Genomic DNA, 25684 nt, shown 5'->3' on the forward strand with positions numbered 1-25684 from the left:
TTGTTGACTTACCATACAGAAACCACTTGCTGCATTCTTGTTGGTTGTGCAGGAGGCTCCACCTCTGCTTATCAAATAAGAAACTGCATATCTATTTGCAGCCATTTTTGCATGCAGGTGTAAATGTTGAGCAGGGGAGCTTAGCTGCATTTAAATCAGTGTTTCTCAACCTTTTTTGGGCCAGAGCCCCCCTGTCCATTGTCCAGGTCCCTTGCCGCCCCCATCAAAGAATCTGTAAACTACTTTGTACTGAATATTATTGTATTATTAATATTACTATCACTATTGTTGATGTTTTGATTTTTATGGTTGTATTTATCATCAAAAATAATTTCCCAGAGAACAAACAAACCATGTGAATAGAAATTATTTTTACATGTATCTAAGAAAAATGCAACGAATGAACATTCAAGTTAAAATTAGTATGGCTAACAGCAGCCAATCAGAGAGGACAAAAATATTCTTGTTCTGTGCAATTTTCTGATGTTAGTTGCTAAATCTTTCACAAAATGACCAGATAAAAGATGTACAACAATACTAGTTTAAACTTTGATCTATTTGCAAAACGACAGAGCTCTGCGACATTAAAACATGGGTAGAACTGCAACTATATAATCATAACTCTTCTTCTCTTCAGTGTTTCTGTGAGTTTCTGGTGGTGCAGCTCTGTGCTGCCTTCAGGAGAATGGGACATCAGAGTATCATCCATAAAATTTCACCCACATGGCATTTACTGTGCAAATCCGTGCATTCAGTGGAAAACCAAAACTTCCAGATCTCTTAATGGCATACAAATATGGGACAGAAACATGGATTATATCTTTATATAGACTTGACTATTGATTTATAGATTAATAGTTTTACTGGACAGAAATTACAAAGAACAAAGCTGGCTCTTTGTGAAATCCTAATGAGTCAAGTTGAAAGTGTCACGGAGTCACTGATCATGATATTAACACTGTCAATGAAAATAATATTAAAGAAATAAATATATTGAAACTAATTAAAAACATAAATAAGTGATAAGTTCCTTATTGTTGTCATCTGTAAAACAATTTTCTTCTTAGTACTAGATGTGCTCTCAACAAACCCATGGCACTTCAACAATATTATTTTACCTTTTATCTGGAAAATAGTGTCTGTTTGTTCTTGCCATATAGTCCTCTATATTAATTATTACTCGAATGGTCTTGCCATACAAGCTTATTCCTCTGTATTTACTTTAGCTTCTTAGTTTATTCTTGGATTTTGTTCTTCATTCATTTCCATTTAGTTTTCTTTGATTAGTATTCTCCTCTCTTGTTTTATTGTTATGTCCTCTTTAGTTTCTTTCCTGTTGCTAGTTTTATTTTATTGTTTGTACTGACCTTCACCACCAGTAATCTTCACTCATCACCTGCTGCGCCGCCGCCGCCTAATCATCATGTGTTTCATCTGATTTGCGTCTCAAAGTGATTTTTCATTGTTAATCGCCGGTTTCACTGATTCTGATTCACATCTAGTTCGTTACTCCGTTCTACGTCTCGGTTCTCCTGTTTCAGAGTTTTGCTCAACGTGCTTGTCGGTTTTTTTTTGTTTGTTTGTTTTTTACCCCCTGCGGTGCGGAGCTGTCGGGAAGAGTATGGATGGAAAAAAAGCAGACTGTCGTAAACCTTTTAAAACAACGGGGAAAATCCCGGTATTCTGATGATTAAAATTCAAAAGTGCTGAGGTTCTACCGTTTCATACCGGATCACTTTCATCACCGATGTTAACTGTATAAAATAAAAGCTCTCTATCCTGGAATCACCCATGGAGGGATTTCTTTATTTAAATTGGTTAATTTTTCTGAGGGATACACAGTGAGGGTGTCGTGATTTTGGTAATTACATGTAAAAGCAATATTCAATAGGGCAGCATCCAGACAAACATTAAAACACTTTTTAATAGAAGTTGCTGCTTTGACACGACTACAACACTGCCAAAACATATGTTCAAAAACCCTCACTAAAAGATAAAATTTTTGAAAATCAGACACCAGACAAGTGAATCACAGCACCGTCATCAGCCGGTTTAACGCTGAATTGATGAGGTGAAGCTACCATTACCAGGAGAAGCTAACAAACACTGAAGAGAAGAAGAGCAGCCAATGATACAGTTGCAGCCAAGCATGTTTTAATGTTACATAATACCGTCTTAGCAAGTTGCTCAAAGTCTAAACTGGTATTGTTGTGTATATAAGGTGTAAGGTTTACCTTCGGGCGAACGGCCCCCAAAGGAATTGCAGCGCCCCCCTTTTGTAAAGATTTCCTTCAGCGCCCCCTGCCTTCCTCTGAACGCCCCTGTTGAGAAACGCTAATTTAAAGTAACAGAGGCCCTAAACAACTTATTCTGAAAGGAGCTCAAAATAGACAAAACCAACCAGACTAAACTCTGATTATCCAAGAATGATTTTGTGCAAAAAATGTAAAGAGTTTGTTTTGTATAGACCATAGACCTTTTCCAGAAACTACAATAGCTCACCTTTAGAGTTAGTATACAGAGTATAAAATTACAGTAACTGTTGTTATTCTCTTAAACTGAAACAGTCTGATTAAACATTAAAATCAAATATTTAGCAGTAACCATTCAAGGCAAGCTTCATTTCTTTCAGTTCTTTCCTTTTTAGATTATTCTCTGTTTGGGTGAGCAAGAGCAGAAAGAACTCGTCCATCATGGTTTCCTCACCACCCGGCCCCTCGTCCTGTGTGGGCCCCTGGCAGAGATTCAGGGTCATCTACAGTTTCACAATTCCTGCTCTCACTGCTGTCACTTAGCTGCCCCCTGCTTACACACAGCAAGCCACATAATCACATCATCAGTGTTGGCTTTTAATCTGCTCCACCATCCCTGCCTCTTTTTCCATTAATCAGTACTTTATAGCTTATTACATCTTTATAATATGAATTATGACTTTATATAAATAGAAATATAAACACAATTAGAAATTTGGGGATTTATGAATCATTTACTATTTTAGAAGCAACAGCTGATCAGAACCCCTGATGGCTTCAGGGGTCAAAGGTGAGCTTCATTTGTAGAAAACCTTAATATTAATATTACAGTCAGTTATGCTTCTGTTTAACTGAATTATTTTCCCGCCAAGGTAAATTATAGTGTAGATTAATACTGCATGAAATCCAAAATAAAAGTTCTGATTTAAACAAAACAATTTTATGTTTGCTTGTTCCTTTTTTCATTATATTTTCATTGTTTCCTCTTAAGAAGAAAAGAAAAGTCTTGGTAGGAAACACCACATCCCCAGGAATGTTTGAAAATAATGAATTTATAAGATTAAAATTAATCAATGGGAAATTAAAATCAGCTAACAATTTTATTCAATAAAAGAAATAGAAAAAAAATCCAACTGAAGCCTAGGAATACAGACAGATGTGATAGACGAATGAGCTGTTTTCTCCTTCCAAAGCCTGCAAACAGCAGAAAATGTGTAGTAACGGACTCGCAGTTAATCCTCATTACATATTGATACAACAGATCATACAGTAAAGTGAGTATTAAGTATTAAGCACTTTAAACCCCCCACTCCTTCTCCAAAATTTGTGAGCCAAATCTGTGAAGCTTTAATGTTTTATTTACTGTGAGCTGGTGAGCAGCAGTATGATAATTATTTGCCTCTGCTGTGGGGTTTGGAGGATTCCTGAGTCACATTCCTCACTGTGACAGTTTGATGTTATGGCACTACCACACACGCCCACACACCCGCACGCACACACTGAAAAACAAATTATAAACATGATCTTAGACACACATAAAATCCAGTGCATATATAAAGTTTTGCATGTGAGTGTGTTTGAGCTATTTGGGGTCCAAAAGCAGAAATATTGTGGAAGAGACAAGATCCTGCAAAGTGTAACAAAATATGTGTTTTTCTCAGGCTCAGCCATGAAGAACAAATCTTTAACATTCATTAAAACACTGTGGAATTTCCAGAATGTTATAGTGAGTGACAAACTTCTTAGTCACTCACTGACTCTTGATAGTTTTGATTTGGCCCAGACTATTAATATAAAGAAGACATGTGTCATTTGCCACGTCCTTTAAATTCCACATTAAACTTAAAATATATCTGCCACAATATAGCCAAAATGATAAACATCCTGCCCCAGAAACATACATGTCCACAGCGCAAAAACATAAAATCTTATCAAGTATTTTTGGTCAAGTTTCTAGTGCAAATATCTCAGCTCACTTAAAAGACGATAAAACTAACTTGCAAGCATCTTTTCAGTAAGATGTAAGAGCTTGTCAAATCAATAAATCCTTAATATTTGTTTTAAAATAGTGTCAGATTATGTCACTCATAACAAGACATTTTCCACAAGTTAGAAGTGAACGGATCTAGTATTTTTTCATCAATATTAAGAAATTATTGACAAAAAACAAGTTTATGTATCTTGCTCAAAGGTTAGTTTTAGGTGCCAGGTTCCCCAAACCTTTTAGAAAGGATCCACCATTCAACTTTGTTTAGCAGCAACCTTTTGAGGCATATCCTCCTCAAAAGGGGGACCAGTGACTGTCTCCATGATTGTGTCGGACATTACATAACATTTCTGTGTTAAAAAGGATTTATATTATATAATAGTGTAGCTGTTTAGATGTGATTCCAGCACTAATTGATTCAGCTGTGTTTACTTCCTAGACAAAGCCAAAGCTTCCATTAAATGTGTGTAAACAGTTTATGTTTCCTATAGAATGTACTCTTTTCCTAGGGCAATTTTTTTTTGTCTGCTTTGTCGCCTCAGCTTCAAATCGGCTCTTATACCAATTAGCTTTCAATAGTTGCAATGATTTTATTATTAACTATATATTAACAGATCAGGCTCTTTTTGTATGGAGCACTCTAAGGGACAGGGGGCTGGATTATTATTTTTTTGTTACCTTGCAAAAGCATTACATTCTCTTACAATAAATTTGCAAATACACCCTGGTCTGTTATGTACACAGTCACAGTGATACCAAATGCAAATTTAAAATAGCACATACAGTATGTACACTATTAGAAATTGTGTTTATAACTTTTAACTTAACTCTTTGGTGCAGAAAACTGGTTGAAAAACGATCTAATAACTGCATGTTCATGTTTGGGTCTTTCGGTGCAGATGGGACTGATCATGAAAACTGCCTTTTATTCACCATTCAGATCAACAGACACAAAAAAAAACAACCTGTTATTTACCCGGCAAAAATAATCCAAAAATACTCCAATTAGTTTGGATGTATTTCCTCCGTCTTTCTTTCCTTCTTTCTGAAAGTTTCTGCCATGTTCATGCTTCAGAGTAGGGATGGTATAAAGGCAGATTAGGCCAAAGTAATAGAAAAAAAGAGTACACTTCCACAAAAAATTGAGAACATTTTAGATTAACTTCAGACATTTTCTAGATAAAAACAAGAAATGTGTGAGTTTGAAAAGTCCAAAATGTTCAACTTTCCAAAAGTCAAAGGTTTCCAAATTTATCTCAATATTTCAAAATTTCTGAGATTTTTGGCAGAAATTTACTCTTTTTTCAAAAACAACGGCCCTAATATGCCATCATATCTTAAAATTCCATGTTTGAACTATTTTACTTTGGCTTTTTGCACATAGGTTTTTGGTGAGTTTATCCCAAAGAAAAGATTTATCACAAACGAGACATTAACATACATGGAGTTACTCCCTGTAGCCAAGATGTCACATGAACAATCTATTACATACATTATTGAATGGAATACTTTTGTGAGGTAACACAACAGACAAAAACTTGGTTTTTAACAAGATCTTCTAATGACATAAGTTGTGAAATCATATTAAACAGAATCAGAAGTTCCTTGTCTGTAATCTATTTGTTTCTTCTTTCCTCCAGCATCTACATCCTCAGAGGAAACGGCTGCACTCTTGTCATCAGGACTCCTCCCACTGTCTGTGGTTCGATCATCATCTTGACCAGGAACTTTCTGCAGGAGTCATGCAAGAAAATTGTAATGTGCTGATGTTTTTAAAACAGCTGGTACTCTAACTTGTTGAGTGTTCAACAAGATTCTGAAACAAAAATAAATCGAGTTTCTACATACAGTATGTGCCAACGTCCCTTTATACTAGTAACACCTGATCCTGGTTCTGCATGAAGCCAGTATTATTAGTTGACCAGCTGATTAGTTCCCTCAGTTGGTTAATCAACCAATCAATGAATATAAGAGACTTTTATTCCTGATTGACTTGAACACTGAGCACCAATTTAACTCTCACATCGTCCTCATCATCAAGTCCCGTGTCTTTTTGTGGATGTTTTAAAAACAGGACATGCTGTTTATCAGAAAACATATTTTGGAAGTTTTACACTTAATTTCTATAAAGTTTTTTTGTGGTGTAATTCTTCATCTGTAAACCACCTGAAGGTGTCTGTTGTCTTGATTTATGCTCTGAAGCCTCCTTATGAAATCTGAATAAAACAATAACAGGGTAAAAAAAAAAGAAACAAAAAACAGTAACAGAAATGAGTTATACCACGTGACACAACGAGTCGATACTATTTTAAATACCAATACCATCATATTTGCTTCTGCACATTTATCCTGTAAACAGTCCTCAAATCTTCTTGCTTACCTGCTGAAGTTGTTGGTATGTGTTTGAGCTTGGTTCATTAAAAAAAAGTGAATTCAGAGCATGAACAATAGGTTTTGTGTCATCTTTTTTTTTACTGTAGTGAAATGTACATGCAGTCAGTGTGGAAAGTTGGTTTTAAAGGCGAGCAGAGCAGTGTTGTGGGCAAGAGAGAGTTTTTGCGCATACAACATATGAGACTGAAAACAAGAGATTTTGCTCTTGGACTCAAAATATGCTCCTGAACTCTGAAAAAATATTTCTAATAGCACAGCAGTGAAGCAACCCAAACAGATGATACAAGGTGGGCACTTTTAAAATAAAAGCCAATTTTAAAATCAAAGCTGGTTATTTGATTTGGAAACTTATTAGAGGGCTCCCGGATGAATGCAAGAAACTGTGTTTTTCTGGCATGTTTGGACCTAAAGTTTTGCTAAAGATTTAAGAATTGAACCTCGCAAAACGTATAAACCAAAACAACTCAAAATAGCCACTGACTCTGGCTTCAGATATTCACAAATGTCATTTATGTTTACATTTTTAAGATCGGAAAGAATGCTTTATAGCTTAAGGACCAAATTTCCGCAACATTTGTCCCCATCTTTATTACAACACCAACAGTGCACATATCTTGGATTTTTTATTTCACAAGATCACACACACAAACAGCCAACTGAACACTATCAATGAGTCTGTGTGTACCTGATATTGCAGGCTGCGGTTTGTGGGCCCGCTCTCCCTTCTCCTCTCGGCTTGACACAGGATGCAGCAGTGGTCAACGTTTGTTTGGTCAAAGCTGCCGAACCGCAAAGTCAAATTTCAGAGACGGGAGAAAAAAAGCTGGACATGGAAGACACAGAAGAAGACAAAGAAAGCTGAGAAGGGAAGAAGCCCCCACATGACACCTTTTTTCAGCATCCCTCAGAACCTGAGACCCAGCACTCACACACGATAACACACACACCTTTGTTTACTAAACTTTCCGCCTTTGAAATATTTATTAGCGTTGGGAGTCTCAGCGAACCTGTGTGTGTTGGCGTGTCTGTGTGTGTGTAAAGCACTGGGAGGTGGCCCACGAGAGAGACATCTATCAGGGGAAGAGGTGATAAGTGTGTGTGAGAGGAGAGAGCAAGAGATTGGGTCATACTCATGTGACTGAGAATGTAAATGTGCATCAGTTTACACACACACGCACACACACACGCCCACACACATGAGGTGTTGCAAACTGTCCGAACTGATGAAAAACAAGGCCTCACAGGCGTCTGACCGCCTAAAAAAAAGATGTAAACATTTTCTCAAGGCTCTTTATTTAATGTCCTCTATGTCTCTCACAGCATACCGACATATAATAAATAGCTACATATTTAAACTTCAGAGGAAAAAACTTAAGTATAAAAGAACAATATGCACAACCACTGTTATAATATAGAAACGCAGATATTATAATATAGAAAAATTTACTTTTGGATTCACAGAAACATGAGTAAATTTAACATGAAAAACTGCTAAATTATGTAAAAATTATTTTTATTTTAAAGATGACAGAAAAGTCCATACAGTTAATGGGGGGGGGGTGGGGGGCAGGAAATGCCCTGGTACCAAATTACCAGGATGTTTTTTGTTTTTCACATAAGTTTTTCATACAGTGTCTTATTATTGTTATTTATTTTCTTGTTTTTTTTTCAAATAGCAGGTTGTAATACAGTAGTGACCAACTCAGCCTGTCAAATGTTTATTGTGTTCATCAAAGGAACAGCCTGGGGGAGGAAACTGTCTCTATGGCGACTGACCTCTGCAAATAACGCTCTGCAACGCCAACCACAGGTAAAAGTTTAAACAGGAAGTTCAGGTTCTGCAGAGATGCTAGCTGCCCTTTCCCTGACCCTAGACCTGTCCAGGTCCTGGATGGAGGGAAGGTCAGCCCCGGCGGTCCTCTCTGTGGACCTGATTGTTTGTTGCCGTTTGGACCTGTCCTGTTCTGTGGTTGAGCAGAACCACAGAGTGATGAACAAACATGGGACAAACTGAAGCCTAGAGGTAGAAGATGACCAGCAGGTTGTACTTCTTCAGCGACTACACATCTGCCGGGCCTTCGTCTATTTCTTATTTCAGAAACTCAGTTTTACCTCAAATGACTGCAGTGGCTCAGTTAAAGTTAAAGTAAGTTTGGTTTGTTGAGAAACTGAACACACAAAAGGTTCTGACATGAGAACGACTTTGATAGCTCTTAATCCATAGATCACAAGTCCAACATGACTAGTGAAAAATTTCATCTCAATATTATTATTTGAGTTTTGACAGCCAGTTTGTTGTTAGACGGCAGCATTCATCATTTCCAGCAGCCTGGTTGCAGCTGCCTGACTCTGAAAAACACTCCCTCCCTCTTTAATCGCATTTTGTTTCATTGTTTTAATTTGCCAGCCCTTCCATTTCCCTTCTCTCTCCTGATTCTCATTGGACAATGAAATCTGGAGTAAAGTGGGACCGATCCTCATAAATCATTAAGCAAGGTTTGTTTTGCCTTGTGAATGTAATTAATACATAATTAATATTTAAAGATTGACTCATTTATCAAATTTAATTTCTCCACCGCAGCACATACTGAACTGCAGAAAACAAACGAACAGAAGAAAGTGTTATTTGTGTTGTGTGTTTTTTTTTTTTTTTTCTGACGGGGTGAGAATCTGGGATGGGGAAAGCAAAGAAAGGGAAGCAAACAAAAGGCTGAGGGAGGGGAAGACAAATGAGGACTAATGAGGCAGTTTCTTAATTAGCAGACAGGTAGCAGTTCAGTCCCAGAGGTGGGAGGAGTTAACTCGGCATATTTGTTACCATAAATCTGTCTCCTTTTCTCCCCTTCTCTGTTTTCTATTTATTTAAAATTTTCACAGAATTAGATAAATAAAGAATGAACTTTTCATATTCTGTTGTCACCTTTGCCAAAACTGACATGTAACCATATTGTTGATTGTTTGCCAGTAACCCTCATGATTTTAGGTTTTAGTGATCTAATTATGGATATTTTATTTGTCCTTTGGGGTTCAGTTTCAACATATAATTGTGATCTTCAAATATATAAACAGTACAGACCAAAAGTTTGGACACCTTCTAATTCAATGGGTTTTCTTTATTTTCATGACTATTCATAAGGCAATAAATCCCACTTATTAACCTGACAGGACAGGTTGACCTATGAAGTGAAAACCATTTCAGGTGACGACCTGTTGAAGCTCATCAAGAAAATGCAGAGTGTGTGCAAAGCAGTAATCACAGCAAAAGGTTGCTGCTTTGAAGAAACTAGAATATAAGGGCTATTTTCAGTTGTTTTTTGTTTAGTGCATATTTCCACATGTTATTCATAGTTTTGATGCCTTCAGTGTGAATCTACAATGTCAATAGTCATGAAAATAAAGGAAACTCATTGAATTAAAAGGTGTGTCCAAACTTTTGGTCTGTACTCTATATAAATAAATATTTTGTGCAAAAACATCTTATTTAACCAGACTTCTGCATTCATTTTAATTTAATACAAAAAGAAAACAGTAAATTAAAGCTAATTAGAAACTATTGTACTTGTCCTTTTTCTAAGACTTGTTTTGTTCATTTCATCTTTAGTTTACTATGATGCAGATAAAACAGAGAAAGGGACAAAATATTTTATGTATCAATGTTTTAAATACAAAAAGTACCTGATGGCCCCAAAGTGCTTTCAGTTTGACAATGTTGGCACAACTGTCTTGTTTTCTTCTCCTCCTCTGTTTTGCTTTGGCCAAAATGTTTCAGTTAAGTTTCCCCTTGAAAGACTCAGTAACATGCTTTTATTCAGTTTTACAATTTTTTATTAAAATCTCATTGGAAATTAAATTTTTTCTCAGATTCTCAGATTTAATAGATTCTCTGCTTAACTGTGGACATGGGGTGTTTCGCCACATATCACATTATGTTACTACAGGACTAAAGCAGCAGAAAAGCTCAAACAGATTCTCTTCCACTGATGTTCACAAGTCATTTCTTCAAGTCTCATGTATTTCAGAGGCAGGTCCAGGGCTTGTGAATAAAGGTTTTCTTATAATTCTTTTTCATGCAATGTAGTTTGACCTGCTGCGTTGCTACTGGTCAGGAGCTTAAATCTTTAGATGTCTTTCGATCTAATGTAACACATTACCATTTAACAAGTATCTTTAAATGTTTGCAGCTTGATCAGCAATTAACTTTGACTGTTTTTAATGTAATTAAACTTGCAGAACGGTTAAGAGCAAAGTACTGTTTCCCTCTATGTTGGCCTGCAGAGTGCTGTATTTTATGTATTTACGGATGTGTTCACAGCATTTCAGTTTTTTACATCTTTTTTATTGGCAAAACCTTAGTAAGGCAGCAACCTTGAAAGAGATAGAGCGTTAGTAAATTTTCATTTAAATAAAAAAAATAATTCTTTTCAAACAAAGCATTAGACAATCCATCAAAACTCTGTGCAGCCTGCTTTGATTCCTCTTTTGTTTGCTGTTTCTGGCTCATGCTCTCCTCCTCCTCGTCCTCCTCTCCCCGTCTCCTCCTTTTCCCCTGGAGGCTGCCATGAGAGCGGGATGCTCTGCCCGTTAAGTGGGACCACTTTATGCTGTCAATACCTTCAACAGAGCGCTATTGACTTCAGCTTTGAGGGTGAGTCGCCCTGTGACAAAGGAGGAAGATGTGAAAACTGCTCACTAATCCAGCAGCAAAAGAATCATTCTAACCCGTTTCTGTCTTTCAAGGACAAGTTCCATATTCTGATGAATATTATGCTGTAGATAATACTTACTAACATGTACTGCTGCATACAAACTCTGACATGTCCCTGTTTTTTTATTATTCATTTAGCCCTTTTAAGCCTTTTCATTTAAAATCAGCTTTAATCATAAATAACCCATAAAGTTCTGTAAACAGATTTCAGTTATTTGAGGACTAGTGGACATTTTCTGCAAACACTGAACATCTCTAAACATCTACAAGCATTTTTTTAATTAGTCAGGATACAAAATAAAATGTAAAAAACTTATTAAGACACTTTAAAATAAATTCTTCCCACATGAAACCATCATATATTCCATACACATATTTTCCATTCATACTTGACATATGAGAATATGTAACGGTACTAATATAAATATTAGTATGGTCATACATAAAACACAACATGTAGAAGAGTTTAGGGGGGTGAATTCTTCAGCAACATTAATTATTGTTTGGAACGAATGTAAAGCTCTTGATTTTAAAGCTTCAGAAATATTCCTATTGTGTCTGATCTGAAATGTACATGATTTTAGACTGATTCATAGTTTAAGACTCTTCTTCTGAACATACAAAAATGTCTGAGAGGATAAATATGGGTTTGGAATTTATTTCTGTTTTAGTCTGAGACAAATTCAACTTTGAAACATTTTGTGCTTCTCACCACGTCTTTGTGCATTTTTAATTTTTGAGGCAAAATCCTTTTCAGCAATTAAAATATCTAATAAAACATAAGAGATAAAAATCTAATTGTGTCGTAACTAGAAGGATAGTATCTGATAACATTGTCTTATATAAAATATAGTTATTTTTACTCTGCTGTCGGTAGCAAAACATCACCATATAGGAGTTCTTTCCTGACAAAATGTCATCTGTGTCCAGCTTTTGATTAAATTATTATTTTGTTCATTAAAATCTTTTGTTAGAAATGTGATCTTTGTGGTTCAAAAACATTAAATGCCTGCAGCATGCATTTTTAAAACTAACAGACACTTGCTAACAATGAGGCAAAGGAAAACTCAGATCAGACACAAAAACGTGAGAGAAATAACACAGGAGCAAACATTTGAGTCCAATCATCCACCCAGGTCCCTGAATAATGACATCTGCATGTGATGATGGGACAGTGCGCCTGCCTGCGTGAATGTCAGAAGAGAGAGAGCATTTTACACACACCCCCACACGCCCACACACACTTCCTGAGTCTGTCGTTCTGATGAAAGCAATTCCAAGCTAATGGGTTAATTTCATTCCGCTGCTTTCTGCCATGTTGAGGACAATTAGCTTGGAATGGAGCTGTGAATATTTAATGACCTCCATTGCAAGGTAGGATGGGGAGCGGAGGGGGCGGGGGGTGAAGAAAAGAGAGAGAAACCTGGGAGGAAGGAGTGAGAGAAAAAGGACAAAATGAAGGATGTCAGCAGCAGGGAGAGAAAGGATGAAGGATTTCTCAGAGAAAACCGTTTTCAACATGATGATGGTTTTTAAGGGACACAAAGTCTGACCTGATTGTCTTTATAACAGTCATGATCACTTTTAAATGCTTATGTAGCGAACAATGAGGGTTCAAAGATGATGAATCATTGTATGATGCAGCTGATGGGGATTCATACTTATATTTACGTATCAAAGTCGTGATCCTTTCCAGATTGTTTAATCAAATTTCTATTAAAACTCAATCTGGAGTTTTAGAATTTTACTTATTCCGTGCTTACTTTATGAAAAGGAATACAATAAATGTATATTATAAGCAGATCTGAATTAGATCTGAGGAAAAGTTCAGAGTCAAGCACAAGACAGAAGAACCCAAAGAGATGAAAACCTCTGAGGTTCTGCTGCAAGAGAAAAGCCTTAATCATTGAATGGGATGATAATCAGGAAGTAAAACTTTTTTCACAGAAACTTTCTCAATATAACGGTGTATAAGACCTCTTGTTTGTACACATGCTTTCTTGTTGTATTGTTATTTTCTATGAGCTGAGCCATTTGGAGGTCCACTGAATATACAGTTACCAGTAACATAACTGTTGAAACACTAACATAAGCACTGGTTTCATAAGTCTTATGTTTACAACAATTATTTGGAAAAATGTTTACCCTACCTGAATTTGGTAAATGTTATTTAATTGCACATAAATTAAAGTTTATGTCTGTCTGATGAAATAATTTTTAAATGTAAAATCAGATGATCTGATTAGTTATTCCGCACTTGAGTAGCCATTTTACCAAACACTTTTTTTTTTACTCTTACTTGACTAACTAAATTCATTTTTCAAGATAAATTCTAAAGTGCTAACTTGGCTGTTTTGTAAACATTCAGATGAATAAAGTTGAACATGTGTGTTGAAGTTTTGGTTATCAACTTAAGAATTCTTAAAGTAGGTTGACGTTGATATCCATGCTTTTATTTTGAAGTGGTTGAAGACCATTTATATAACAGTTCCACTTCCTCTCCTCATGTTCTCTCTTTTCTCCCTAAAAACATTAGATCAAGAAACGTAAAAGAACAAAATAAACCTGAACAGTAGGGAAAGAGATAAACAAGAATACAAAATCTTTATTATGCAACATGTGAATTATGTCAAAATTAAATTGGTGCTTGAGTATTGTAGTTTTCAAGGGCAGGTAAAATTTTAGCACTTTAGTATTAACTTCCGCTAAACAGCACATTAGTGTTAGTGGAACTAATGTTTAGGATTAGTGCTTTAAGGTTATAGCAACCAAATTTTAGTTAGCTGTGGTCACCACTGATTACATTAACCAGGAACTGACAATACACAGGCATGGATCTTAATCATATAAAGTTTTGTGAAATCGGCTGCATCTGATTCTTCTTCTCTCCATTTTTTTTTTTTTCTCTGAAGAGTTTTTGCAGCGCTATTGGCTCATATTTTTTCTACAGTAGGCAGACAGGAAGGGGGGTGAGAAGAGGGGAGAAGACATGCGGCAAAGGTCGTCGCAATGGTCGTCGGGAACCCGCGACGTCTGTGTCGAGGACTAAGGCCTCCAAACATGGGGCGTGCTAACCCCCTGCGCCACCACAGCACGCCCCCTGATTCTTCTTCTAAATTATTTTTTGAAAACTCCTGAACTTCAACTCGAAAATTCATAAATCCATTCAGAAACTTTGCAACTCCTTTAGTCCTTGGATTAACATTGGTGTGAAAGGGTTTTACACTGGCTAGACAGATATTTCTTGTAAATTATTTTTGCTCCAATAAAAACTTGAAACTTTTAGCGTTATAACTTGAGCTGAATTTTAAGCCTTTGTAGCAAAAGAGCAGAAGAGAATGAAGAAACTGTGTTGTTTACCTATTGGCCACCATTGGCCTCCATGCTCCTTTCTGTTTTTGTTTTTTTGTTTTATTTTTGTTTTTTTTTAACAAATGTAACTTTTGTCACCTGAGGATTCAGCTGAAGCAAATTCACAATTACTGTGAATACCAGAGATGAGGCCTCCCATCAGATGGGCCGACCTGCTTTTTTGCCCTGAGGTGACAAACCGTGATGGCTGCGCTGTGGCCTGTCAGTCAAAATCCCCTCCAGTATCTCAGGGTTCACGAAGAACAACTGCAATCAGTGGAGAAGACCAGCGGTGAGAATGTGCCTGAGAGGAGGATGAACAAGCAGAAGGTTACAAGCATGAAGACATGACGATTCATTTTAGGGTCAGTTATGGTGTCTCCCTGTGACGGAATCTACTTTTGCAATTTGTAACTTTTATAGACTAGTTTGTACATTTGTTTTTACATAATTTAAGAAATTGATAGCTTTCTGTTCCACTAAATCCTCTTTTATTGACCTATAACAGGAAACAAATAAACTGCAAAGAAGGGAAATCAATTTGATCCATTCATGCTTTGCCACATATCTTATCGCAGGTCCCTGAGTCTTTTAAAGGAACTCCAGTTCGTTTGTTTAGAAAGTCTGCTTCATTTGGGGAGATGTGAACGCGTATCCAAACTCTGATGCTGATCGATAAAGTGAACTCTGCTCCGCCTACAAACCTAGGTCGCAGTTCGGTTGAAGTTGTGGGGTCTTCCATCAATCTTCTCTTGATGCTGATGTGGTGATGTTGCAGGAAAAAAACTCTACATGCTTCAGACTTTGGCTGAACAGCAAAGTTTTATTACAATACTGCAGCCTAAGACAGCATGACAGAATTGTGAGGAAATTTTGACACAATTGTAGTGAAATCCCCTCAATCGTTGGACAGCAACCTGTTTATAGGGTTCTGATCAACACACTCTCTCCTCAAAGTTTACATTATCACATGCCCGTCTTCCCGATATGGGCATGTTCAGGTCACAGTGGTGGTATGTCTGCAAAAGTCCTCATGTGTTATCAGACACTAGAAAGTGAACTTGAATGCATATGTGAACGACCAACCGGACCAGAGACCACTCCAAAAGCAGGAAGCAGACTACAGCACAGGGCATTCTGGGTAAATTTAACCAAACCAAAATTGTGAATTTAGCATTAGCAGGAGAAATGGCATCAAAAAGACAAAAGAGAAATCCTACAACCTCTTAGTTTACAGTTTGCAAAGAAGGAAGTTGTGCTCATGTCTCCTCCATAGTTTGTCATGTTGTTTCCTTCAGTGGTTCTTGGTGCAGCACCACCACAGGCAAGGGGGAAAGGGTTTGGTTCGATTGACACAGTGTGAAAGAGAACCATACCAGCTGAAAATGTAACAAATGTATCATGCATAAAATATCTTCAGGAATTATTACATGCACGTAGCCCAGTGCATCGGTTCCATGTATCAAAATTAACTAGAAGTCAAACCAAAGTAGCGCTAGAGACTCTACAGACGTGAATCAGTGTTAGAAATACATTATTTAATCTGTGACATAAACATAACATGATTTAGTCTCCGTGTGTCATGTCTTGCCCAATTATTGGTTTCAGCTGTCCCTCGTTCCTGATTGTTCCCCATGTGTGTTTAAGTTCACCTGTGTGTTTTATTGGTTGCTGGACTCTCTGTTTGGACTCCTGTTCTCTACCCTGTTGAGCTTCACTTGCGTTCTGTCTCAGTTGCTGTGTTCCTGAGGTTTTTGGACCTTTTTTGGTCTCATTAAACTTTTTTTTACCTCTCCGCCGTGGTCTTCTCGTTATTATCCTCATCATCAAACCACCGATTCTGACATGTACAACATGTTTTATAGTGAACTTGTATACATTTTTAAAAAGGTAGTCAAATAATTGTGGGTGGTGTAAAATTCAAATAATTGACCTAATTAATAATAACTCGTTAAGTTACGAGGTGTTATAGTTGGCTTAATCCAATATCATCTTTATTTTCCCTAATTAAAACATTTTTGGCCATCTTTTACTCAACTCTGATCATCTTGGACCCAAAGCCTAGAAATAAGGATCTCCACATAGAGCAGCTTTTCTAGTTAAGCTCAACCTGGAGCTGGGATAGCATATGGCACATGGGCCAAAGGATCAGCTTTGCAGAGCGCTAAATGCTATCTTGTTTCTCCGTGGTGACATACAGTTGGTTGTTGTTCCCCGACAGCTGCAGTTCATGAATGCTCCCCCTTGTGCCACGGCTGGCCTCTGAAGCAGGAGCAACATGTACACTTTAAATAAAAAGACCCCAGGATGTGTTCAGTGTGACTGAGCAAAGACAAAGCAATAAAACTTCTCAAAGTTAAAGTTGCATACATGTAGAAGGAAGGTAAAATAAGTAGCTCCTACTGTATGCCACAACAAAACAATCAATTTTGTTTCCTATTTATATTACAAGATAATGTGATGCTTGCGATTCCAGCTCATTGTTATCCACTACACTGTGTTACTCAATCACATAAATTCTGAATAAATATGTCAAAGTTTTGTAGTTTTAAAGTGACAAAGTGTTAAAAAGCTCAAGGTGTGCATAGAATTCTGAAAAATTCTATCCATCTAATTTTTGTTTGTCTTTACAGGCCTGCAGGGGCCTGGTGCCCATCACAGCTCTGCAGACATTAATGGAAAGAATAATGACTTTCTTAAATCTCAGAAATATTTCTAAATAATTGATAGAGACAAAAAGAGGAAAAGAATGCCAATAATATCCATTTTACAGACAGTTTCTAAGACCATTCAGTGCAAAAACACAAAATTTTACCAACTACAAATAGAGCAAATATTTTAGTACACTGGAAATAAGAGAAGACTAACTTACAAATCACCTTTCAGCAAGATATACTGTAGGTATTTGTATTAAGTAAATAATTTCTTGATATTTATTTTTTTTTAAAACTACTATTTCCACTGGCAGACTATTTTAATTATGACAAGAATTCCCCCATGTCATAAGTGAAATAATCTTCTAGTGGAACTAGTAGTTTCATCAATATTAAGGAATGGTTGGTTTAAAACTAGCTCCTGTATCTTGGTGAAAAGTTACTCATGAGTTAGTTTTGCCTTATTTTAAGTGTTCAAAGAGATTTGCACTAGAAACGACACCATGTTCCACATTATTATGCAAATTGGATTTAAGTGTCATAAAGATTAAATTTTTTGTTGTGCTATTAAATTTATAGATGGTATTGTGTGTCAGGGCTCTTTGAATCACTATAATTAATTTCAGAGAGCTGGTTGATTAGTTTGTCTGGTGAGCTCAATTAAAGGAAATCTACTTCAGAAGGATGTTCCACATTATTAAGCAGGCCACAGGTTTCAAGCAATATGGGAAAGAGAAAGAATCTCTCTGCTGATGAAAATCATCAGATAGTGTAGAGCCGTATGACAAGGTATAAAAACATTAGATATATAACGAAAACTGAAGCGTTATCATCGTACTGTGAAGAGATTTGTGGCTGATTCAGAACAATGATGGGTTTGTACAGATAAAGGCAAAATGAGGAAGGTTTCTGTTAGACAAATTCATAGGATTAAGAGAGCAGCTGTTAAAATACCTTTACAAAGCAGCAAACAGTTATTTGAAGCTGCTGGAGCCTCTGGAACCTCAAGGTGGAGGATCCTCCAGAGGCTTGTGGTGCATCAACCTACTATTCAGCCACTGCTAACCAGAGCTGACAAGCAGAAACGGTGGCAGTGGGTCCAGCCGTACATGAAGATTAATTTTCAAACAGACTTGTTCACTGATGACTACTGTGTAACCCTGGATGGTCCAGATAGACGCAGTAGTGGATTGGTGGTGGATGGTCACCACGGCCCAACAGGCTGTGAGGTCAGTAAGGAGGTGGTGGAGTCATTTTATGGGCCAAAATCATGGAGAGAGAGAGAGAGAGAGAGAGAGAGAGAGAGAGAGAGAGAGAGAGAGAGAGAGCTGGCCGACCCCTTCAGAGTCCATGAAGGTGTGAAAATGACCTCAGCAAAGTACATGGACTTTCTGACTGATCACTTTCTTTCATTGTTCGAAAAGAAGAGCCAAACCTTCAGTAGCAAAACCATCTTCATGCATGACAATGCACCATCTCATGCTGCAAGAAATACCACTGTGTCATTGGCTGCTATGGGCATGAAAGGGGAGAAACTCATGGTGTGGTCACCATCCTCCTCTGACCTCAACCCTATTGAGAACCTTTGGAGTTTCCTCAAGCAGGAGATCAAGAATTGTGCTGTGATATCAAAGAAGGTTCTATGTTAACATGGAACTTGGTCTGTTAAGATGTTTTTGATTGAAATATCTTTTGATTTTAGTACATGTGACCACTTAATGCTGCACATTCAAAGAATGACCGTTTGCAGATCTTTATAATCCGTAAAATGTTTAGAAAATCTGCTGTTCATAATAATTTGGAACAATGCATTTTGAGTTTTTTATTTTTGAAAAAAATACTGTTCTCATGGGGAGCTTTGTTCAGTAAAATTTGATTTATACTGTAATAGTTCATGACTTGAAAATTATACTGACCATCATTTGCATTGACCATTTAAGAAAATCTGAGAAAATATGACTTGCATAATAATTTGGAACACTGTGTAGAGCAACAGTACTTGGTACAATTTTGTGTTTTTTGTAGTGTTCTTACTGGTATTGAATCAATATAAATTCCTTTTTCACAAGCCAGAGTCCAAAACTGTTTTGGTCAGTTTTCTAACATGCACTCAAGCAATTTTCCTTATTCCCGCGTGCATCACGATGAAATTAAGTGCAAGAGCATAATGCACCATATTGATATCTGACATGTCAAAACGCAGCAAATTGCCGTCTCATCTTAGACAACCTGAACTCAGCTAGATAACATCCTCTCATCAGTTCCTGTCAGTCACCTGTCCATGGTGGTGCGTTCAAGTGCTCGATTCTCTAATCTTTCATCTACATCCACTTCTCCTCTTCCCAACAGTCATGAGGTCATCAGGACTAACCTCTATTATGATCAATTAAGCCAAGTGTACTGCTTTTAAAATAATAGGTTAGTGTTATTTTATCAATCAATCCATTAACTCATCCATCCATTCATTGATCAATCTATGATTAATCAATTATCCATCAATCAGTCATCCATCCATCCATGATCGATCAATCATCCATCCATATATTCATTAAATTATGAATTCATATTTCATTATGTTGTTCTTAGATTGGATTTTTACTACTCTGTTTTACTCTGTCAGTTTTTTTTGTCTTAGTTTATAATTTGAACTAATGATAAAACATTTTAATGTGTAAGATCATTCATAAAACTGTTATATCTAACAGTTATTTCTTAATGAGCAACCTTACCCACCAAATGCAGGCATTTGACTTTGGAATTTTCTACATTTTTTCAGCGTGAGATCATGTTGCAGCAAAATAAAAAAGATTAAATAAAAATAATAATAATCATTTTAAGCCTTTTGGCTTTCAGCAGCCAGTGTGTGTGGAGGGTGAAGGTTTTGCCAATGTCAGTCCTATATTCATTTCCTCCATCATCACTCAGTCCGGTCCCGTTGGCCTTTCTTTTCTCTCTTTTGCCTCTGAATCTGCACTCATTCTGGTCAGATATTCCCCGGTGTGTGCGCTGAAATTAACAGCACAGACATAATGTACTGTATTGACATCTGCACATGTCAAAGCACAACAAATTATCTTCCCATTGTCTTGCTGAGAGACTCGCTTAGATTTGATCCATAGATCATCTGCACTCGGTGCTCATCAAGCTGTCTCACTCACGGGGGCATTAATGCATTTTGATGATATCAGCGTTTCAGGGGCCATTAGGAGGAGCAGAGAGCACTGATAGAAAAAAAAAAAAACAGAAAGCGCAGAAAGTTACAGACCTACCTGATGGGGAGTCCTTCGTATTTTGATTGATTGTGTTTTCCATATGGGTTTGTTTATCTCTCATCTTTTCAATAAAAGCCGCACAATAACTTAATGGAACATTTGCTCTGAGAGAAATGGAAATATGACGGAGAATGCTCTTCTGGTTTATTGTCCTAATTCATGGGAATCCTTTGGGCGAAACCTGCCCGTCACTCTCTTCGGCAGGAAGTCTCGTTCTGATGCAACAAGTGATCAGAAATGCACGCCGGAGCTCAGACAGCTACAGGAGCAATCACACGGAGAATCTGTGGACAACAGGCATGTTTACAGACAGACAAACACAGCAGACAGATTAATAAATGATGTCTGTGATGTATTATGAATGCCTCTTGTTCATTAGACATTCCCGCGTTCAACAGGCCATTCCGCAGGCCACAGCGCTGTCCTCAGGTCCAGGACTTTAATGTGGCAGATCAGAGTTACTCAAACATTGATTAAGACTAATCTGAGCGGTGGAACCACATGACCACAAATTTTGTTTGATGGGAGCTAAAAGGACGTCGCGCAGGATCTGCCCCCCCAATAAATGGTTCAGGATTAACTTTATTTTTTATCAGACGTTGTGCAACAAAAATGATATTATTACAATTATTAGGAAATATCAGCACAAAGTCTCTTAAGGAGCTTTTTAGTTTTACTACATGGATTCACAACACAAACACCAAGTCTAACTCAGTATTTCTGTTTTAGTTTCTGAAGCAAACATCTTAATACACTGGAAATAAGAATTTTCAATTACTCTTAAGTAACTGTAAGAAATTGGACCTTGTTGTGAGTCAGTAATTCCTTGATATTGATGAAAAAGTATTATTTCTTATAGCAGATTATTGCATTTTTCATCAATAATAATAAATTACTGACTATGCCTGGCTGAAAACTTTCTTGTAAATTAGTTTTCTTTTCTTATTTCAAGTGTACTAAGATATTTGCACTAGAAAGAGCAAAAATACTCCGCAAGATGTTGTGTGTTTGCAGTTTTGGACACAGATGTTAATTTACATTTATTAGTAAAAAGAAGATTTGTGAAAGAAATTTAAAAAGAAAATCAGAAACAAAGAAAGGAAGAAAAAGGAAAAGAAGGAAAGAATAAAAGAAGAAAATGAATGCTCTACATAACACTCAAGTAACATTTTGTTTACGCACACAAAAGTGTTTGGAGCTAAAATGTTTTCTGAGTCTCATTAAGACCAACCCAAGTACAACCTATGGCACTGATACCACTGTTCGAGAACCTGAGGCTTTAACTATTAGTTTTTTCCTGTTAACTCATCATCACCATCCACACTACTACCATGTTGTATTTCCCTCCTGCTCCCATTGGCTGATTTCCATCTCGCCTCTCTGACCTAAAAGAACAGCAGACTGAGGATTAAACAGCAGCTCAAAGATCACTGAGAGGATTAAAGGGAAGAATGAGGATGGGGCATTCACAAGACACCCTGAGAGATGTGAGGGGAGGAGCAGGAAAGGGGCAGAAAGGGGCTGATAATCACTTTGGTTTCTAGGCTCCACCATGAATACATCTGGGCTCTGCTCCTGCTGCTTCAGCCTCTCTGGGTTTTCCTTCAGGCACAAACAGATGTTCGGCACCTATGATAAAGATGTGTAAAAAAACCTTTGACATAAAGTTTTCTTCAGCTGCAGAAACAAAATCTGACATTGAAATTTTTAGACAAAAATTTCAATGTCAGAGTTGTTGCTCTTGCTGTCCCACTAAATGTAGCTCAGTTATTTTTTTATTTATACCTTACCTACTTACTAACTAACTTACTAGGTGGACCAGACTTTCTAGGGACTTCTAATAGGAAATCACTGATCCACTTTTTTCACTTCCAATACCGATAGAGACATCTGAGGTTCAGTATCAGCTGATACTGATACGATTCCAGAGAAACAGCTGAATTGACTTAAAACTCATTGTTTTTAATCACAGACATAAATGAAGTGAATTACAAATTTATTTAATAACTCTGGACCAGTACAGCACAATATCATCACAAGCTTGGTCAAACATGTAAAAATGACACGACTTTAACTTTTAACAGTAAATGTAAAATAAATGATAAAGAAAAGAAAAATAAAACTCCTTTCAAATGGTTCAGAAAGCGAAATTATGGATTCTAAATATAGTGCAAAATAAATAAGAAAGCATGGTGTCACTCAGAGCTCAAATATAGATTTGGACTGAATAGATTGGACAACATCTGCCCACAAACAGCAGAAATCTGCAAAGACTTGAGCTTCCCTCTGGAAATGCTTATCACCACCTCGGTCAAATGTACCCACATATGCATTAATACACACAACAGGAACCATCTTGGCTCTACCATAAAATCTAACTTATCTCTGCTTTTTCAGAAAAATTCTTGTTTTTTTACTGTCTCCCTTAACCATTTCAATGCTCAGTCTGTGTAGCACTCTACTCATTTTAGAAAATTCATAAAACTCTCATCATCATGACTTACGTTCTCCTGGTCTCACAGTCCAGACCACATTTCCATCAGGTCACCAGGAGCAGGACATTTAAAGGCAGGGGGTATTTAATTGCGGTCATTTAGAAAACAAGGTCCTTTTTTTTGTTTTTAAAGGTCACATTGACCTTTGACCTCCACAGCCTGGCCTCTCTGTTGGAGCTGATGGCTGCCAAACAAAAGGACCTGCAGGCCATCGTGTTGCTCGACAAGTGTCGGAGCGCCGGAGGTCGACCGTGTCGCCATCCGTCCACGTCCAGACCCGTTAGCACCGGCTCCACTGCACACACACAATGGCAAAATCATTTCAGGAGCTAATTGGGGGGAATAATTGGATTTTTATTGCATTTGCTGAACCAGTTTTCACTTAACAGCTGTTTAATTGATTGCAATGAAAAGACTTGAAAGGCGACGTAGTTTGTGTTTTTGTTATATAGGGAAATGTAGTTCTTTTGAATCAAACAAGGCAGAAATGACAGGTTGAATGGAAACTTTTTATTTACTTCTAATTAAAATGGACTCAATCTGTGTTTAACAGAAACATCTCAAATGTCTGAATATATTTATTCAACCTTTCTAGAAGCTTTACATGCAATCATGAACTCACCGTTGTTCTGCTTGATTACTGGAAAACACTTCTTTTTTTTTCGAGAGGTTTTCCGTTAACCCCTCATCTCCCACCTGCAGCTTTTTTATCAACTCAAATCATCTCTCAGAATCCAAACAACAGCTTTTATTTTGCTTTCAAGAGACTTTTTAAACAATCCTTTATTCTTCTCCTTGTCTGTTATTGTTTCCAAGACAACAGCTGTCACGGTGACTCAAACTGACACTTATCTCTGATGTCCACTCATTGTTTTGTGAGGTGAGGTGGTCCTCTTTGTTAGACGGTCAGTTTTTTGTTTCTGAGAGTGTGTGTATCACTTCAGGCCCCTGTATTAGGTGACCTGTTGGCGGGATATTCAAAAGTCTTGCAGTTCATCCACTGTGATTGTGCACTGGTAGATTTATTTGATTTAATTCTTGTTCAAAATCACAGATTTTAATAAGACGCAGTAGAAATAATTTCAAAAAAATGTTCCAAAAAGCTTCAGCTGTCAGTAAAAAATCACACTGGTCCTGACTGACAAATGGTCTTAAACAAAAAAATGCTTAAACAAAAAATGAAATAAATTTCTTTAGAAGCTGAAAGGGTTCAAGTACTCTCATACACAATACCTCACGTGGCAACGCCTAAAAAAGCTACAATAAATAAAAAATACAAACACAAAAAAAGACCAAAACAAAAGATAATCTCCTCGTTGGATTGTCTCTGCTGTAGCTTCTTAGGGTCTTTCCTTTAGTTCCCACTAAACCCATCACTCCTCATCTCTCCTACATGTCTGAGAATTATGCACGTGTCTCTATACCTTTCATGTCCTGCATGGTGGACGTTTGGCCTAAGGCCTGTTAGATAACGCAGTGTGAGCCTGTAACATCTGTCTCTGACAAACCTCCAGCTGCTGCCTGCTCTCTGCTTGGTGTCTGTCACCGTCTGGAGACCAGCTGACCAACAGAGGCAGTTAAACCCACAGGATGTTCACCCTAACAGCCTGATGCTCATTGGACAACTATTAGGTTCCACTTTAGAAACAAGCAAATTTGTTAAAGAAATATCACTCAGCCACTAAACCAAACTGTAACGATTCGAAAAAGGTTTTAGTCCTATGACCTAGTTAAATAAAATCTTTGCTCTTCATGGTCTGAATTTGCAGCTTAATTGTCAGTAAGTCCAAATGCAAAGTTGGATTAAAAGAGGACAAGAAGACACATTGTTTACCCTCACTTTGGTGTTTTGCAGTTGACTGGATTCAAGAGTGCAGGGCCATTATTCTTCCAATCTGCTGGACTTTTCAGTGGCTTCAGGACACAATCACTGCAGACATTTTCCTGCTGGTCAATCGATAGTGGTCGCAAGTAATCTGCACCCCACATTTTAGCATGCAGCTCCCTTATTGGCATCCATTTCAAAAGCAGCATTTGATTATGGGTGTTGACATTCAGAGCGATCAGCCTGGAACCTGATAATTAGTAACACTGTGTTGATTCAAATGATCCATCATGGCAGTGTCTCAGAGATAAAGCCAGTGATTTATCATCATGTGGAATAACACATTTAGAGACAGAAACCTGCAGATGTTGCTGTGCTTTAATCATTGATTTCTATTTACATCAAAATTAGAACATTTTAGCTATAAAAATGATGAATTTTTGCCACCAATTTGATCAATTTTCCAGTAATTCCTCTGAAGGAACTATTTTGACACTATTTTTGGTGCTATTTTTCCCATCACGTCTCAACAGATACCATCACCACCTTCTACATCTATGGGCTTATTGGTAAAGATGTGTAAAAAACTCTAAGCTAAATCCATCTTCAATCACGGCAGCATGATCTCACTCTGTGCCACGGTTCTCCAACAGTGAGCTTCTGAGAGCTTGTTTTTATCTCTCCTCCTCACTGTGAGTGGTGTTAGGCTAGATATGACTGTAGACATGGACAAGTTTAGATGAGTTGCT

General features: G+C 37.2%; 2 long non-coding RNA genes across 2 annotated transcripts; one reads left to right on the forward strand and one right to left on the reverse strand.

The window, feature by feature from the left end:
- The first annotated feature begins 4180 nt into the window (after nucleotides 1–4180).
- Nucleotides 4181–21468, forward strand: LOC114152736 (uncharacterized). The gene is made up of 4 exons (XR_003597218.1): nucleotides 4181–4283; nucleotides 9617–9622; nucleotides 10874–10879; nucleotides 21435–21468. It is a non-coding gene; the product is annotated as an uncharacterized LOC114152736 (long non-coding RNA).
- LOC114152735 (uncharacterized) lies at nucleotides 20738–23889 on the reverse strand. Its single transcript, XR_003597217.1, has 4 exons — nucleotides 23733–23889; nucleotides 23120–23405; nucleotides 22148–22244; nucleotides 20738–20899 (listed from the first exon to the last, which is right to left on the reverse strand). It is a non-coding gene; the product is annotated as an uncharacterized LOC114152735 (long non-coding RNA).
- Between the last annotated feature and the right edge of the window lie 1795 nt (nucleotides 23890–25684).

This window comes from Xiphophorus couchianus, chromosome 11 (genome assembly GCF_001444195.1).
Source record: "Xiphophorus couchianus chromosome 11, X_couchianus-1.0, whole genome shotgun sequence".
NCBI classification, from domain to species: domain Eukaryota; kingdom Metazoa; phylum Chordata; class Actinopteri; order Cyprinodontiformes; family Poeciliidae; genus Xiphophorus; species Xiphophorus couchianus.